Here is a 17,599-nt window from a genome sequence, read left to right as displayed (position 1 = left end):
ACATTTTCAATTGTCCATAAATATTCTAATTGTAATATAATTATATATAATTCTAATTATTTTGTTACAGACAAAGAGACTCCTTCAAAACTGGATGTTTTTAGCCATTTATCTAAAGAAACATAATAACAAGATATAGTGCCTGGGAAAGGTTTTACATTCAGAAGCCTATTTCATTCCAATAGTGGTGTGCACACAGTATCGCTACAAGGGATCATATAGATTATGCATCTCTGCTACATCTTCACATCAGCAAACTGATTATATGATTAAATGATTATATCTTGGATTCAAGGTGCACATCCATCTGACAGTGTTAAGATGAACTCTCCCAGGACATCCCCATCCCGAAAGACAATCATGTAAATGACACACTGGATAGCTTATACTAATATTAGATTTCCTTATTTACTATATAGCTTGATTGAATTATTAAGTATCCTTATTAATTCAGCTGAAGACTGTTGTGGTCACTCTGGCTGCTGGTCTGTGGTTTGAGCTATCATTGGAGTGGCAGCCAGCCTCTACTCAATCCATGAGTCTCTCCGCACTGGTTGCCATGGGCACCACTTGACAGGAGACCCAGATCACCTGCAGACAGTTAACTGAATAAACCTTTTACTTGTAACTTCTCACTTGTCAGGGGGATATTTAAGGACTGCTCAGATTGTGTTCTGGTCTCCATTATGGATTTCCATCACTGTGTCTCTCAAGCTTTGTATTCCCTAATACCTCTCTTGGCTTTGTCAGGCATTGCTTTATATTCCTGACCTTTGCTAAACTTCTTTTCTTTATACCGGATCTTAGATCTCCACCTGTCTTTGTTTTCGCCTCCCTGTGTTTGTCAGCTACTGAGCCTTTTTCCATGTCAACTTAGGTCATAGCATGAACATAGCACAGAATGAAGACATTTGAGCTGGGAGCTGCATCAGTGTGCTTGTACAGGAAAGGAATGAGCAATGTTTAATTCAAAGCTGAAAATTAAAAATGAAAAGCTCAAAGTTTCACCTGTTGAGCCTCAACAACTTGACTGTACCCATACCAGATGGTTATCCTAATGTGCCCGGTTCAGTGCCACCATCATACAGTTTACACTAGACATTTAGAAATTCATGTGTTAGTGATTTGGTTTTTATCTATTAAGTTGGATGTCAATCTCAGAACCCATTTTTCTTTACTGGTTAACTGGAAAAAGAGTGAAAGCATAAACTTGCAATTTGTGAAATATTGCTTTTCTGAAGAATACAGATTTTTGATATTTCTGCATCTCACTTGAGATACAGCTCAGAGTTGGAAGGCCATGGAAGTGGGTCCATTTACATTGTCAATGTTTTTATAAATACTCTACTAATGATATATACATATAATTCTAATTATTTTCTTGCACACAAAGAGACCCCTTCAAAACTGGATCTTGTTATCCTTTCTCCAAACAAAATGACAAGAGGAGGAAGCTTGTCTGATACAGTTTTGGAGAAACAGCTGAACGTCTGACCGAGTAAAAGTGAGTAACTGCAGAAAATACACTAAACAACCTCACAGCCTCACTGGGGGCTCTTCAGCCTGCACAGCTCTCTAGATGTATTGAAGACACTTACCAGGTAGCCTTCATGTAGTCTGTTTGTCCTCATTGTTTACTGATAGATTAACAAACATTAAATTGTTTCCAAAATATCCAGAAGTGATATTTTTAGCTGCAAAAATGTATTGTGTTACATGATTTAGATTCTATATCAAGTGGAACTAAATACATCAAGCTTTTTTTTTTACAATTTACAACAACTACAGTGTTCTTATTATGTAATAGGAACAAGTAATAGGTTTATTCCATGCTGAAAAGAGAAGAAAGAAAACACAACGTTTCGCCCATGGAACCTTTAGTTGTGAAGAAGGCTACATGGCCAAAACGTTGTGTTTTCTCTCTTCTCTTTTCAGCATGGAATAAACCTATTACTTGTTCCTTTGCAGCCTACGCATGCTGACGCAGCTACCCACCTAAATGATTATGGAATATACTTCTAAAACGATAAACATTATAACTTTTTATATGCAATATACATATTACTTTACAAATAAACTGTAAATTAAAAAATAAATTATTCATAAATACAGTAGTTAGCAGAAGCACATTTTCCAAAATACCCACTGCAAATTATTGAGTTAAAGACTTTGGTGCATAAAATATTTATGAAGATGGTGAAATACTGTTGTGTACTTTGTTTTTTTTTCAATATATTTAGCAACCACTACCATCTAATCTAAGTACGTTAGGTATACGGTATATGACGTCATGCTTCCGATTTTATTTTCCACTGCCAAAATGTTCTTTACTTGTAAAATTCCATATTAATATTCCATATTAAGTGGATTTTGGCATGCACAGAGAGAAACAGATTAAATGAAGCAATGGTTTCACTAACATCTAATGCATCACAAGTGCTACCTGTCTATCATCTTTGGGCAATAAATTACATAACACAATGCAACACATTATTTTTTAGGTAATTGGAAGAAATGCTGTGCGTTCTCAGTGCCTGGTTCTGTATGCGTTACAGAGTGTTTAAAAGCTGTGCCATAATCCACATTGGTATTGTCACGGATGTTGGAAGGGACGAACCATGGAATGGCAGGAGAGCGAGAAAAGACCCTATGCATAGTGGCAGAACGGAGGTTAGCCCGAGCTCAGCAGTTCAGGAGTCGTATAGAAACCAATGCCCTCAGGCAGCAGACGTGGGGCGACCTGGATGCTAGGTGGGTCTCAGGACATCAGAACGTCAATGCTGAGTGAAGGGGACTGAGTGACCCAGAAATATATAGCCCCAGAGAGAAAGACACCAAAAGGACAGCAAAGCACAGGAAACTAGAGACAGGACAGAGTAGGAGCACCCTCTGGCTGTAGAGGGTGTGAATGATATAGATAGCATGACCCCCATCACACAACAATGTGTGCTTAAAATGCTTCATGGGTGTGCCTTGTCAGGGCTGAAAAGTGGATTAAATTTAGGAACACTGAAAGACTGTAAGAAAGAAAAAATTGCCATTATTGTTACACATAAACTGTATGAAATATTAAATGAAACAAAAACTTCAGACCTGGAAATGGACAGACTATTAAAGCATCTCCAAAGCTAGAGACTGTGGTGACAGTGAGATACAATGAAGGGTGCTTTTAATGGTTAAACATCTTGTAAGGAAACATTACAATCAATACCGAAAGTGAAACTTTCACTAAGTTTCTTTTTTATCTGTCATCTCCTGATTGGTCCTTTGTGTTTCCTATGAATATATGTCCACTGCATCGAAAGATTAAATCATTTTGATTTTTCTGGAACACCAAACTTCTTTCAAACTGGTAAGAAAAAGAAGGATTTTAATACTAGTAATTAATATGTATTTCTTTTATCTGCATTAATGCTGTACTTAAATTATTTTGCATTGCAACAGCAGAATAACAGAGATGCCTTTGTAAAGCAGATCTACAAGTACAGTAGGTTATTATTATTATTATTATTATTATTATTATTATTATTATTATTATTATTATTATTATTAGATGTTGATAATTATATAAAAAGCACACAAGGAGAGGAAAGAGCAGAATCAATGCGATTACAACTAGGGTTTGGAATGCAGTAGGAATGTAAATGGGCAGACACAGGAATAATTAAATAAAAGCCCTTCTCAAAAAGGTTTTGAGTCTTATTTTTTGGGGATATAATTCCAAAGCTTTGGAGCATAGTAAATGAAGGCCCTGTCACCCATAGTGTGTAGGTGGGCTTGTAGGACAGGAAGGAGACAAGAATTACACTAAAAATCGGGAGGTGGCCAAGAGGGAACATGTAAATGCTGAGTTGCATAATTATTTCAATGATTTAATTTGTTCAATTATTATTTCAACTGAAATGATCATAATATTAGCACCAATATCAATACCAATTATCATAATATTAGCACCAAAATGACCATGCAATTGTTAAGTTATATGGAACACTGAATGATGCTAGCATTTATTAAAATTCATTAAATTTTGCATTTATTAGCAAATATTACCAAAGTGTTAGTCAGATATATTGTAATGGCACAATACAAAAGTGTTACTCTCACTTATTAGTCTACACATACTGTATAATAAAACTTTAAATTTTCTGTATATTTTTTATTAATACAGATGAATACAGATATTCCAAAACAGTTTATAGTTTTATTTAATTAGGCACTGGTGTTTATCTCAATTTCTTAACATGGTTTTCAAACATAAGCTCTTCTAAATTGCTCAAAACAACCATGTAACCATGTATGTAAATCTGAATTCCAAACACACATACAGCACATAATTTATTTTAGATGGGCATTAAAATTATGAGTGTTCAAAGCGGGGGCACAGGGCAGTACACTAAATATCACAAGTAATAGTAATGGATTAATTAAATAAAATTACAGTTCTTTCTGATCTGGGGCCATAATTATGAGGGAGGGTTGGGGGATTTCATATTGTACTGCAGACTAGTGAAAGACACATGTAAGTAAAATTATTTTCCAAGAATGCTTTCATTACTGAAAAATGACCATTGGAAACACAAACAGGTACCCATTACGAACATTGTAGCTCCAAATTTTAATTCTGCCCTCTGGTGATAGAGTAGCCATATTTCCTTGACTCAAGAAATAGTAGTTTTCTTGCAGTTTCAGCTTTGTAAGGCTACAGGGCTAAAACCTCAAGGAACTGATGGAAGAGAGCAAAACCTATGGGTTAATTTAATGGAACACAAGATCAGGCAGTTGATCCTGGGCTTTGTGGTTCAATTAGAATAATTGTTTAATGCTTTATGGATGGAAGAGATACAGAGTGATGCCCGAGGCAGATAGCACTATTTCCAGCTGGAGGGTGTGAAGAAGTTAAAACCTCTTAGTAGAACTCTGAGAAGCCAGCACCTGGGTTTCACTGCAGTTACAACAGCTTAAAATAAAATTGTGACATTATAAGCAACATTTTTAAATTGTTTCACAAAATATTGCACATGCAAGTGATCTCTAATATCCTCAAACTCCAACCATTTAATTTATTTTTACAGAGAGTGAACAAGCAAAGTACAGAATTCTGCCCAAGATATTCTTTCTGCAACAGGGGAAATCTTATGTTTACAAACCCACTTTTATTTCTGCCTGCGCAACAAAAGAAAACAATTTGGACTTTCTTTTGTTAGCATACTGAATATCCTAGTATGTTCTGTATAGAAGCTGTAGCTGGGACGAACACAGTTCTCCCCAGTTGTCTCACTTGCAGCTGGACCCAAGCAGCAGATAATTGTGACGTTCAGCGTGCAAAGCTCTCTCCCTTCTCACTGCACTGTGATGCTTTCCAGTCACTCTAAGACTGTCATGATTTTATTTCTATGTTTTAGAATTTAATAAACCATGGAGGGAAACTCTGGAGCAAAAAGTATTTTTAAACACAGCATGAAACCCACATCACACTGTATCTCCCAATGTGGAGCCAGAAGAATTAGATGAGGGCTGTTAAATACAGTCCTGGAGGGCTGTCATGTTCATATATCCATGAAGAGCTGATAGAACTTGTTCAATCAGTCACAGTTAACACAATAATGAGCAATAAATTGTTAAGAGATGAAATGTTTATTGTTAAATTGTCTATCAGGTTACCAGGTCAGAGGTATGTAGAGCCCTACAATAGGTAAGCCCCTACAAAGCTGCTGGACCTGATAGAGTCCCCACCAGAGTTCTGAAGGCCAGTGCCATGCAATTGGCTGATGTCTACACAGACATATTTAATACCTCATTGTCACAGGCTATTGTTCCACATTGTTTTAAAAGTTCTATCACTCCAATTCCTAAAAGATCTAGGGTGACTTGCCTGAACGACTACCATTCCATAGCTCTTACATCTGTAGCTACGAAATGCCTGGAGAAACTATTGAGATTTATCAAGAATAATATTCCCAACCCTCTGCAGTTTGCATATCGTCTAAATAGGTCTGTGGATGGTGCGGTAGCTATCATTTTACACACTGCTCTCCAGCACCTGGAAAAACACAACACTTACATTCGTATGTTGTTTTTATACTATAGCTCAGCTTTTTACACCATAAGGCCCACCAAGCTAGTGTTGAAACTCACTGGGCTTGGCCTGCCTAATTCTCTGTGCAATTGGATACTAGACTTTTTGACAATTAGACCACAAGTAGTGAAGATAGGTCGAAATATCTCTTCCCCGATTACCTTAAGCACAGGTACAACCCCAGGCTGTTGCCTAAGCCCAACACTTTTCTCATTTGTCTCAGCCAGCAGCTATATCACTCTGCAACTCACAACTGGCAACCCACTCAAGCTAAGCAGGTGTGAGCCTAGCCAGTACCTGGATGGGAGACCTCCTGGAAAAAACTAACGTTGTTGCTGGAAAAGGTGTTAGTGGGGCCAGTAGGGGGCACTCACCCTGCAGTCTATGTGGGTCCTAACGCCCTGGTATAGTGATGGGGACACTATACTGTAAACAGGCACCGTCCTTCGGATGAGATCATTAAAAATCCCAGAGTGTTTCTTGAAACCCTGGTGTCCTAGCCAAATTTCCCATAGGCCCTTACCAATCATGGCCTCCTAATAATCCCCATCTATGAATTCTTCCCCACTGAGAGCTGGTGTGTGGTGAGTGATCTGGTGCACTATTGCTGCTGTCGCATCATCCAGGTGGAGTCCCCAATACCTGTAAAGCGCTTTGAGTGAAGTATCCAGAAAAGCGCTATATAAGTGTAAGCAATTATTATTACCATTATACAAACATGACTGCAATTCCACCTACTGTATGACAATAACATAATATACAAATTTGGGGATGATACAACAGTGCTTGGCCTTATTCAACATGATAATGAAACTACTTACAGTACGCTGGGCAAACGTTCCAAGGTCAAATTCTTCCAGCACAGGGGTACCTTTAAAGTGGAGACGATGGCACTGAAATGTTTTGGCGCGCCTTCTCTTTAAAGCCCTGGCCAAATATGAAGACAGTACGTACAGTTATAATTCAAACGGAATTAAAAACTACACATCCCAGTTACCATGGTGGTGCTTGTGATCATTGCATTTCACCAATGAAACAAGGCGAAAAAATCAGTCACATGACTTTGGGGCAGAGTTTCGAAAGCTTAACCTATCAGCAACAAAGCGAAATTTACACGATAGGCTACCTCAAACTGTCAGTTACACGACTGTGTATGTCGCTTAAGCCACTCCTATTTGGCATTTTAGTAATGGAGGCAAGAAGACGCCCCCCCCCCCCCCCCCCCCCACTCTGGGTGTCTGATTTGCCGCCATCTTTAACTGTTCCGTGTCCGAATCGCAGTAGCTACGCGTACGAAATAAAGTTAATCCCAGCTACAAAACATATATTTTTGTGGTAAGAGGGCGCAAAACATCAGTATTTACTGCTATTAATTACTGTATGATTTATAGTTGAAATCTGAGCCTAGATATAAAGTTAAAATCTCGACAAAGCAATGTAGGAAATACAGAGAAAATAAATCCTTTCTGACATCTAAAATCAGTTTCGATCAAGGTCTCTAAAACAAACAAGAAAAGAGGATTTTCGGAGGGCAATTACGCTGTGTTTACAGATGCAGCCATTCAAAATGGGTGGGGTATTTCGCGGCATACCCTGGTGGGCGTGTCGCAGTATCACGCAGTATCACGCGGTTAATCTCGTCATTTGACATCATGTCCGAAAGTATCCGGCATCACTTTGTAAAACCGCCAGGGGGAGCTTAACCTCTCATGTACAGCATTTGAGCTTTTAAATTTGAACTGTGTATTACAGCATGTTAATCATCAGTCATTAAAATGTTGGTATATTTTATGAAAGCAAGATTGCTCAGTTGGACAAAAGTACACAACCTACCTTTATCAGAAATATTTATGCATCATAGCCTTCACTGAAGATATTACTAATAGTATTAATAATGAATGACTTTGGACAAGCTGTATACTCAAAGTATAATTTCTTTAGCACATTTGTACAAGCACTTGGAATCTGTCCAAGCCCTTCTTTGTCAGGCATTTTCTTTTACTTCAACGGGCATAAAAACTCACTTGCTTTTAACAGGACATTTCATAATTTCTAACTACGAAAATGATTTAAAATGCGACACTTATCATTCAACTAGAGCTCAAAATATCACAAGGATACTCAAGAGCACAGCAAAGACTGTATTAAAAGATACTTGTATGAGATACATGAGAATCCAGGCTTTTTTATCAACGCTTTCTTTTCCGTATACCAGATATTATGGAACCACTTCAGAAGGGTGTCAGCCAGTCAGATTCCAGGAATCGGTACTTTAACGAAAAGTTACACACCGGTATTCCATTTCTCCCTAAACATTTTAAGCATGGAAGTATTTAACTAACATGTGAAATAGCGTGTGAAAAAGTGGTAGTTTTAAGCTTTTCTGGTAATATAATATGGAATTGCGTATCTAAAGAAATTAATAACGATATGATTATATTCGTGTACTGTGACAAGGCTGTGTAGGGCTGTTTTGCCTCGCGACTTCCCTTGTAGCCCACTGGTCTACGTGCCTGATTACCAACTCACAGGTTGTGTGTTCAAATCCAGCTGGTGCTGGACTTTTCTTTTAACAAACATTTCTTCTAAAAAATAGAATAGCAATATTATGGACAATCAATTGACTTTTATATTTCAAAATGTCACAACAGTATCGATTCTAAGTCATTTTTGATAAAAATGAATAGTCACCTTCTTCCCTTCTGACAACGGTCCCTGCTTCTGCTTCCTGCTTCTATTGTGTGTGTGTGTGGGGCGGGGGGGATCCCTTCAGATCTCCCTTCAGATTTAAAAGGTTATTAGTCATATCTTCGGTGTCACATCTTACCAGTGCAGCTGATCTTTTGCTGCCTGGGTGGGTCAGCTATCACAAAGCTTTAGAGAACCTAACATTTCTATTATCAACAAATTGTAAATTTGTAATAGAGTAAATTTTTATAGAGAAATGGAGGCTGGACAGTATGCGTTACAATATAAACATTTATATTGATTTAAATCGTGTTTTGATTTAAATCGCAAACGCGTGTTTAATTATATGTGTTTTTTTAATCATAATCAGACTAATGCAACATAAATTGATACAGTATCTTTGTCTTCTAAGTATCTTAATAAACTTTCAGCATAGCTTTCTACCCATTTAGATTTATTTTTCTTGGGAATTTGGGATCTAACGTGGAAGGATTAGATTGTAATCGTTTTTATTTTTCAAATACGTTTTAGAAAAGTGTAATCTATACCTGCCCAGACTGTACGCCTTCCTAAACCCCGCCCTGACCACTTTCACTCCTGTCCTGCTCTTCCCCGTGCACCCCAGCCGGGCGCTCTTCGGCTTCTGCCCGGGACGAATGTATATTTTGATATTTACACCCAGCGCGACACCAAGGGAGCGTCTGCATTTATAACTTAGTTTTTAAAATTAGTCAAGCAATATGAAGCATCTCCTTTTACTTTTAAGTCCTTAAATACATTGAGCACAGCTTTCTCACCACTTAGATTACTTTTTGATACCATCAAAAATCTGTAATCTTTCCACTTGTATGTCATCGGAAAATACAAGAAGTTTCTGCTTTGTGCTAAGACATTAACGAGTACAACCCCTCTCTCTGCGGGAGTGCTGGCTGTGACGAATTAAACCGGTTTCACAGGTATTTTCAAAGTAGGAAGTACAGTACTTACTAGTTAAGAAAGCTAGGCTCCTCAATGAAATCGCTTTAACATGCTAATGCGTTGGTGTAACAGTCTGGGCGTCGCAAGCTTCTAATGTCAACTCGACTCGATTGGAAGACACTGAACATATTCTAGCCCTAAATGAATTAATAGCAAACATGGTTTACATAAAAGACATTTTTCCAAGAAAGTTTATAATAATACGATCTATAGTTGAAATCTGAGCCTAAATATAAAAAAAAGCATTTTCAGAGAGCAATCACGCTGTGTTTATGTAGAAAAAGCGATTAGGTTTATGAGCAATCTAATTACTTATTTGTTTAAAACACTATATAAAATAAAGTTTGTTTAAAGTTGAATGATAAGTGTCACAGTTTAAATAAATTTCTTAGTTGGCAATTATGAAATGCTCTGTTAAAAGCAAGGGAGTTTTTATGTCTGTTGCAGTTTTTTTTAAACTGAACTTGTTTGAATTGACTGAGCTCCGTGCTGTACCACACAATGTCTGTTTTTTTTTTGACAAAACAAGGCTCACCAGATAATGTGAATCGAAACCTGTTTTTCTAGCTTTTAAAGTCGTGCGATGTGTAAGTGGGAACACATCATTATATCTTTCTATATATAATATATATATTATTTCTGAAGCTTTTCTGGAAAACCATAACTCTGGTCTTGTCCAGATTGACTGTCAGCGCTCAGGTCTGACAGTGCTGCTCCATAAAGCTTCCTGAAATCGTTGGATTATGAACGAATAAAAGCATCTTATTAAAAACACGTTTGCGTTTGTTTGGGAGCTATATTATGTATTTTTCATATGTAAGATATAATGATGTTTAGGGAGAAATGGAAGACTGATAAAGGAATGGAATGAATGATAAGTGTCACAGTTTAAATAATTTTCGTAGTTAGAAATTATGAAACGCTCTGTTAAAAGCAAGAGAGTTTTTATGTCCATTGCAGTAAAAGAAAATGCCTGACAAAGTAGGGCTTGGACAGATTCCAAGTGCATTTTTGCAATTTACGTTGCATTGTCCAATGTGCTGCTGTAATACAGTTTAAAATACAGTAAGTCTAAACTGTATCAGCTTTATTTATGGGCTGCAATTTAGAAAAAGTAAAAAAACGCACTCAAAATGCAATTTAGAGCTTTCTGGCAAGAGGAGACACCCAAATTAATAATGTAACATGCCACTGTTTGTGCATGAACAAAGTTATACTGCTATTTTCCTTAGATACGCAATTAAAAAAAAAAAAATTTTTGAATCCCCGGCGGAACACATTCCATAAGAATCAGCACTTTTATATATCGCCTTTAAACACATATATTTAAACACACATTTACGATTTAAATCAAAACGCGATTCAAATCAATATAAATATTTATTTTGTAACGCATAGGTGACTATTCATTGTTATTAAAAATACTTAAATTCGATCATGTTGTGATATTTAGAAATATAAATTTGTTTGGTGCGAGTCAGGTTTTATTTAATCTCTGACCAAGGGAAACGTTTCATTTTTTCAAAGAAATGTTTGTTAAAAAAAAGGTCATAGTTCCAGTGGAATTTGATCAAAGACCATGGGACATGGGATTTAGGAACCTAACCCACAGCACCACCAGCAATGTCACATGCAAAGTGCTGAAAAAGCACTACAGAAACATTAGACAATGTACAGCATGTACTATCCTTGTGTTGCGGTACATGAATATTATTATATCGTTATTAATTTCTTCAGACACATGATTCCATATTATATTCCCTTTTAATCAAATTCTAAAAGTATGCTTGTTGACTCCGGTATCTCTTTAGTTAAAGACTTCGATGCTTAAAATGTTTAGGAAGAAATGGAATACTGGTGTGTATTTTTTCTTTAAAGTACCAAGACCAGCCATATACTGTATGTTTATGTTCTAAAATTAATATCGTTTATGGCCTTCAAATGCGTTACAGTATGCTCCTATTCTTTTTATGCTCAGCTACTAAGATTTCCCTTCAGTGGTAAAATTCCATATGAATTTTCAATACTACAACGGGCACAGTAAAGACGTTTACTGTAAATCTTTCTACGACAGACCAACGGACCACGAGTGCCCCTGTCGGTCAACCAATCACGTACCGCTGTACCGCGCGTCATCTTGCGTCAAAATGAGGTGAGGTGTAAAAAATACAAAAATGCACATGGGCAAAAAGTTGGAAATGGAGCAGGTGTTGCTTTGAAATAAGCAAACAGAAAAAAAGCCATGACTATAGTGCAGAAGAGGGATGCAGGAAGACTTGCTTAGATATACAAAAAAATCACAAAAAGGTGTATGTTACAAAAAAATGTACATGAACATGTACATCAATTTCCCGTCGCGATCAATAAAGTCTTATCTATAAACATGAAACAGAGTGAGGAATCAGAAAATTATCATGCATAAAAAACAGCAATTCTGTCAGTGAGCCCTAAATGAATTAATAGCAACCATGGTTTCACGGAGGGCTTCTCAGATAGTTGGGCATTCAGGTAGATTGGCAGGTGAAAGGATTTGTAAACATATTTTGTCAAAGCAAGTCAGTTTTTTCTGCAACACATAAAAGACATTTTTCCAAGAAAGTTTAGCCTTTGTCACTAATGAAACCACTAAATAAAGACATAAATATAGAAATCTTAAGATTTTTTTATTCAATGTTGGTAGCAGGATGAACTGTCAGGTTGAGCTAAGTGTATATTTTGCTGCAGAGTTGCTGCAAGATGTTAACAGTGAAAAAAGGTATTTAGAAATGAGTTATTTCAAGAAGAAAATTTTCAGAATAATTGCAAATCTTGCAGGATAGAGAAAGCACAGAAAACAGGCAGTTAGATTGATCAGATTAGTATGAAAAGTCATTTAGCAAAGGGAATGAGGAGAGTGACAAACTAGTATACTTTAGATATTTTTTTCTGAACCAGGGAAAATCTGATCATGTTTCTCTATAACAATAAAAAAAAAAACTTTATTTTATATATCACCTTTAAAAGTGGCATCTCAAAGCAATGCAGTAGATGTAAAAACAGTTATAAGGACCACAGATTACAAAGTAAATACATATAAGAAAGACAAACAGTTAGAGGTGCTACCAAAATTAGAAAATGAATCAGATACAGACACTTACTTACAAGTCTTCTGAAAAGAAAGGTTCTGAGGTTAGATTTAAATGCACTCAGGGTACGTGACTGACATCACTGGGAATACAAATTGAGAGCTCTGGGGTGCAGCTAGAGAAGACCCTGTCACCCACAGAATGTAGATGTTCTTGAGGACAGCTAGAAGACCAGAGTCAGATGGACAAAGGTGGGGAGTAGACAGATAATAAGCCATATACTGTAGGTACTGAATGAGGATAAGGATTTTGAAGTTGACTCAAAACCTGATAGGTAACCAGTGCAAGGACTTGAAAACAGGTCCAATGCATCCCTGATAGGATTCTTGCTGTCATATTCTGAACATATTGAAGATTGCTCAGTGTGGATTTAATTTCCCCAGTGAACAGGATGTGCATTTATTAATTCTAGAAAAAAAAAGCCTTTCTTGATTTCTCTAGTTCTTAGTTTCTCTAGTTCCCTTTAAAATAAACTATTATTCCACAATGCAGAGTATTACATGACCAGTATTTACAGATGATATTTGTGATTTAAAGAAATTAACACAAGCAGCTTTTGGAGATTTAAGTGTTGGCTGAGTTATTGCAGGATAAAAGACTAGAGATGTTGGTAAGAAGAAGATAATTTAGGGAAAGCTGAGGAATACACTGATAACAAGAACACTTCCTAATGGGGTTAGGCATACTTTTGATGAAGATGATGAAGTTAACAGACTGTATGTTTACATAGATACTGAAATGAGGATTGTATTTTAGATTTTGTGTAGTTGCTGGCATTGAACTGTGTGTTGGATGCACATGAATTGAAGGAATGGGCAAACTTAGCTGATGCGGATCCACAGAGCCAGCATATTAAGATGTTTATAATTAGAGGCAATTTGTTTAAATAACTAGGTATGGATACTGATCAGAGAGGTGGAAAGGCTGTTTCCTTAAGCCAGCACTATAAAATATTTTATTCTCAGTGAGATGCTGCCATTTCATAGTGGGTTTCTAACACTGTGTATAGTTCCATCCACACAGTGCCTTTACTTCCATTTCTAATCTCTTTATCCAGTACAGAGGATTTGGAGCCTATCCCAGTAAGCAACGGACACAAGGCAGAATACACCCTGGACATAGCGCCAGTCCATCACAGGACAGACAGACACAAACACACACACACCAGGGCCAGTTTTCCCATAAAACCAATTAACTTACCAGTATGTTTTGGAGTGCGAGAGGGAGTCATATCACACATTTGGAGAAAAACCATGTAACCCAGAGAGAACATGCAAACCCCACACACACAGGATGGCAGGAATTGAACCTAGGACCCCAGTGCTCCAAGATAGCAATGCTAACCACTTTGCCACCATTATAAATGGATGGATATCTTAGTTATCTTTCTAGTTCACAGGTTTGCATGCATAATTTAATTTTGAAAGCCACTGAGACATCAGGTACTACTGTTGTATTTATGAAAAAGAAACAAAACAAAAAGCCAACTAACAACTGTGCCATCCTACTCTTTACTTAATACAATTTATTATTTATAAACAGTTAACATTGTTAGCAAAATATTTTGAATTATATTTAACCCTATTTTTTCTTTAGTTTTGTATTTAACTTATTATATGATAGTCAGATTTAATGTATATTTGAACAATGAAAATATATTTTTACAAGATGCGGGGGAAAGTGCAACAAATTATTACAGTGCTAAATTTAATATTGATTGCTAATAGTTTATGCTAACACCTAACTTTTTTAATTAGATGTATTTAAAACGGTGAACTAAGTGTAACATACCATTCAGAAATACAATCGAGAATAGTTTTGTGGTGTTTGTATGGATGAAACGTTTCTAAAATGTATAACGTAACAAAATTAAAGACGATTAAAATCTGTAATCTTTCCACTTGTAATGTCATTAGACAGAACAAGAAATTTCCGCTTTGTCTAAGGATGGTATCAAAAAGTAGTCTAAGTGGTGAGAAAGCTGTGCTTAATGATAATTAAGTGACTTAAAAGTAAAAAGAGATGCTTCATATTGCTTGATTAATTTTAAAAACTAAGTTATAAATGCAAACGCGATTGCTGCCATAAGCGCTACAGGCAGCAGAACGTTCATTCTGTACTGCTGAGCTCCACGCCTCCTTCCTCTCTCGGTGCCGCGCCCCTCTCTGACGGAGCGCAGTGGGCGGTACACTATTTTCAGAGCCTCTGATTGAGAAAAAAAGACCTGCTGATCAGTTTCACACAACAGGAAGAGAAAGTAATGGGATTTTTTCTTTTCAAAACATGTGTTGTCTTTATGAAATTTGTGTATTTTAAACATTTAATTAAGAAGTAAAAACCTTATAGCGTACACAAAGATTCTGAGCTGATCACGAGGAAGAAAAATCACCCATTTTTCGCGCATAAAAACTGTTTTTTTAACTCTCTAAACCTGTTTTTATAGGTTTTAAAGTTGTGCAATGTCTAAGTTAAGCAGGAACACATCATTATATCTCATTTTTTATTTCTTTTTAAAAAATTTTAAAAATCGTTTGCCCAGTCTACTTACAGGAAGCTAATTAGAGACCTGACCAATTATGGTAAGGATAATGACCTTCTTCTTAATGCTTCTAAGACAAAAGAATTGATCTTGGATTTCAGGAAAAATATCAATCCCCACCAATCAGTTTACATCAATGGTACTGATATTGAACAGGTTGACTCCATCAAGTTTCTTGGCCTACATATTAAAAACATGCTGAGCTGGACAGTAGTGTCTGTACTTTCTGAGGTGCCTAAAGAGGAGTGGCATCCACTGGTTAGTTTCTATCATGGTGCCATTGAGAGCATTTTGACTAGAGGTATTACAGTGCGGTTCGGCGGTGCTACCCAGAATGACAAATGCATCCTTCAGAGAATGATTAGAACAGCTGAACGCATTTTTGGAACAGAACTTCCTTGGTTGGAGAAACTCCATACAGCCCGCTGCAGGAGCAAGGCTCACGCTATCATCAAAGACACACTCCACCCTAGCTAAAGTCTGTTTACCTGGCAAGACACTAAACATAACCTTGGTGTTGTAGGCCAGAGAGCATTAAGACCCGAAGAAACAGGTTTACTGTATGAACAGTTTCTTCCCAAGAACAGTGCGCCTGATTACCAAGGACATGCAGACCGGCATAATATATAGAAGGCCCATATCTACCTCAGCCCCGTAGACACAATGTCTTTTATCATGTGTAACGTAGGAGGCATTCTTCTTATGTGAATTTTTGATTACAAAATAGTGTGTACAGGTTGTGAATAGTCTTTTTACAGTTTGTGTATATAATGTACAATATTTAGATTATGTTGTTCTAAATTTTTCAGGGTAATATTCAGTTTAGAAATTGATAAATATCTACTTTACGACCACTAATTATTTGCAAAATAAACGGATTTTGTGCAACGGTTTGGCAGAATTATGCCAAATTCATAGGTATTCATAGGTACAGATGCAGCCATTCAAAATTAGTGGGGTACGCTGTGGTAAAACGCAATGGGCATGTCACAACACAATGCGTCATATCGCGTCATACCGTATAATACCACAGTTATGATAATAGTATCCCAAATCACTGCCAGGTGGAGCTAATAAAGCTTAACCTCTCATGTAAAGCATTTGAGCTGTAACTAGAAAATGCATGGTTTCAAATCCTAGTCTTTTTCCAATTAAGAATTTAAGTTTGTATACTCTTTAGACTTTTAATAATTTAAAGTCTGTATTACAGCATGTAAATCATTAAACATTAAAAAGTCGGTATATTTTATAAAAGCAAGATAGCTCAGTTGGACAAAAGCACACAACCTACCACCTTTATCATAAATATTTTAATTATGCATCAAAGTCTTTATGGAACATATTACTAATAGTATTAATAATGAATGACCCTGGACAGGCTGTAAGCTCAAAGTATTATTGTGATCCACTTTCTTTGTAACCGTCTTTGTAAACGAAAATACTTAATTTTTTCATTGACAAAAAGTAACACCACAGCATTTCGTTGATCCGATCCGATAAATTCAACAAAATGCTTCGAAGAGGCGCTCTTTTTCTCTAGTTTAACAGTCTGTGCAGAAACAAAACAATCCGGTTAATCAAGAGAGTGTGGCGTTACTTTTTGTCAATGAAAAAATTAAGTATTTTCGTGTCAAATTAGTTGTCCTTTTTTTGTTGGGTAAACATGAATAGCATGAAGCAGTACGGGGTCATTGTTATGATTTCTCTATTATTATCAAAACCTTCAAATCATTAGATTTTGCTTATTTTGGAAACATTGTAACTGCACTGTTGTCGATATTGTAGCAATAGACAAAATGAAATGCTTGGAGTTTGTAATGTAGGGATTTCTATATTTCTGTCTTTATTTAGTGGTTACATTAGTAACAAAGGCTAAACGTTCAGCCTCAGTAACGCGTACGCCGTATGGCAGACATTACATACATGTTTGGCTGACATAACGTTTAAATAAACAAAAAAAGTCATTTATTGCTTTATCATTTTGGCTAGCTAATGTCCTCTCTTTGCTAGTTAATGTTACTTCACTTTGTCGGGCGTGATTTTTTAGCCAAAAAACAGGCTGTTAACAGGCTTGTGACGCACACGTAGTTGCCCTGCAGTACGGGTTTGTACCATGCATTTTGAATGGCTGCATCTGTACATATAAATATTCAATACTAAGCAAATTAAAACATGCACAGTAAAGAGATGAAA

At 36.5% G+C, this 17,599-nt stretch overlaps 1 protein-coding gene across 1 annotated transcript in view; it reads left to right on the top strand.

Moving 5' to 3' along the window:
• Positions 1-3,285: 3,285 nt before the first annotated feature.
• The window catches only part of LOC107076196 (cytosolic phospholipase A2 gamma-like), a 40,549-nt gene continuing 26,235 nt past the window's right edge, over positions 3,286-17,599 (top strand). Inside the window, exon 1 of the mRNA XM_069180560.1 lies at positions 3,286-3,352. The gene's annotated coding sequence lies outside the window, so the exon portion shown is untranslated. The remainder of the gene's footprint in view (positions 3,353-17,599) is intronic.

Source organism: Lepisosteus oculatus, chromosome 18 (genome assembly GCF_040954835.1).
Source record: "Lepisosteus oculatus isolate fLepOcu1 chromosome 18, fLepOcu1.hap2, whole genome shotgun sequence".
Lineage (NCBI taxonomy): Eukaryota > Metazoa > Chordata > Actinopteri > Semionotiformes > Lepisosteidae > Lepisosteus > Lepisosteus oculatus.
The sequence above is the reverse complement of the archived record's forward strand: the minus strand, read 5'-3'. Positions and strand labels throughout refer to the sequence as shown.